Here is a 1029-nt window from a genome sequence, read left to right as displayed (position 1 = left end):
GGGCCGAAAAAAATGTATTAATGATTCAAATGGCAGAATGGATGGACGGATAGATAAATTGAGGCACAAATGTGGTTCTGTAAGCCCACACATGCTTACAGACATAAGGATCGTTCATTCTTTAGGCTATTCGTGATACTGAAATAGATCTTTAAAGGTGATGGCTAAAGATGAAAGACAGATTACATTCATTTGCCTGATCATATTGGTCTCAATAGGATCACATGCATTGATATATAATATTATAATTAATTAATGCGGCAAACCTTGATGACGTCATAGTAGGCATGAATAATTTTCCCTTTATATTCATTATATGTTATTCCTTCCACTTGTCATCAATAGGCAAGTGAATGTCACATAATGTTTAAATGGGCAATTAAAAATGGTAAGAGTAGATCACGTGTTATTAGAAACATTCACTGATTTGAATATTGGTAAATGCTAATAATTGGTATATTCGTCTAACTGATAAATGCTCTCTGTTGCGTTCTGAATACTTGGTCTTCAATATAAACATTGAAACTCAGTTAATCTAATTTACTAGAGATTAAATATAAGCCTAAATTATTTGTCGATTTTGTGAAACTGTGAAACTCAGTCAATTTGATTTACTAGAGATTAAATATAAGCCTGAATTAAGTATTTGTCGATTTTGTGAAACTGTGAAACTCAGTCAATTTGATTTCCTAGAGATTAAATATAAGCCTGAATTAAGAATTTGACGATTTTGTGAAACTGTGAAACTCAGTCAATTTGATTAAGTATCTATCAATTTTCTCATGTACATGAGACATTTTCCTTTGTAAAAAGAATATGATATATCTGGAAAAATCATCTAATAATTTATAAGGGTTTGTTTCGCGCCTATGAGTGAAGGATTTCCATTCAGAAAATCATTTAACCACCTACTACCACGGGTTTAGATTCGCTATTATGATCACGGCAGGAAAATTAAGGAAATCACAGTGCAACAATGGCATCGCTCACTCTCACATTACTTCACCAGGCATAGAAATGGCATTATTA

The sequence above is a fragment of the Penaeus monodon genome, chromosome 23 (genome assembly GCF_015228065.2).
Source record: "Penaeus monodon isolate SGIC_2016 chromosome 23, NSTDA_Pmon_1, whole genome shotgun sequence".
Taxonomy (NCBI): domain Eukaryota; kingdom Metazoa; phylum Arthropoda; class Malacostraca; order Decapoda; family Penaeidae; genus Penaeus; species Penaeus monodon.
Note: the sequence above shows the minus strand (reverse complement) of the source record.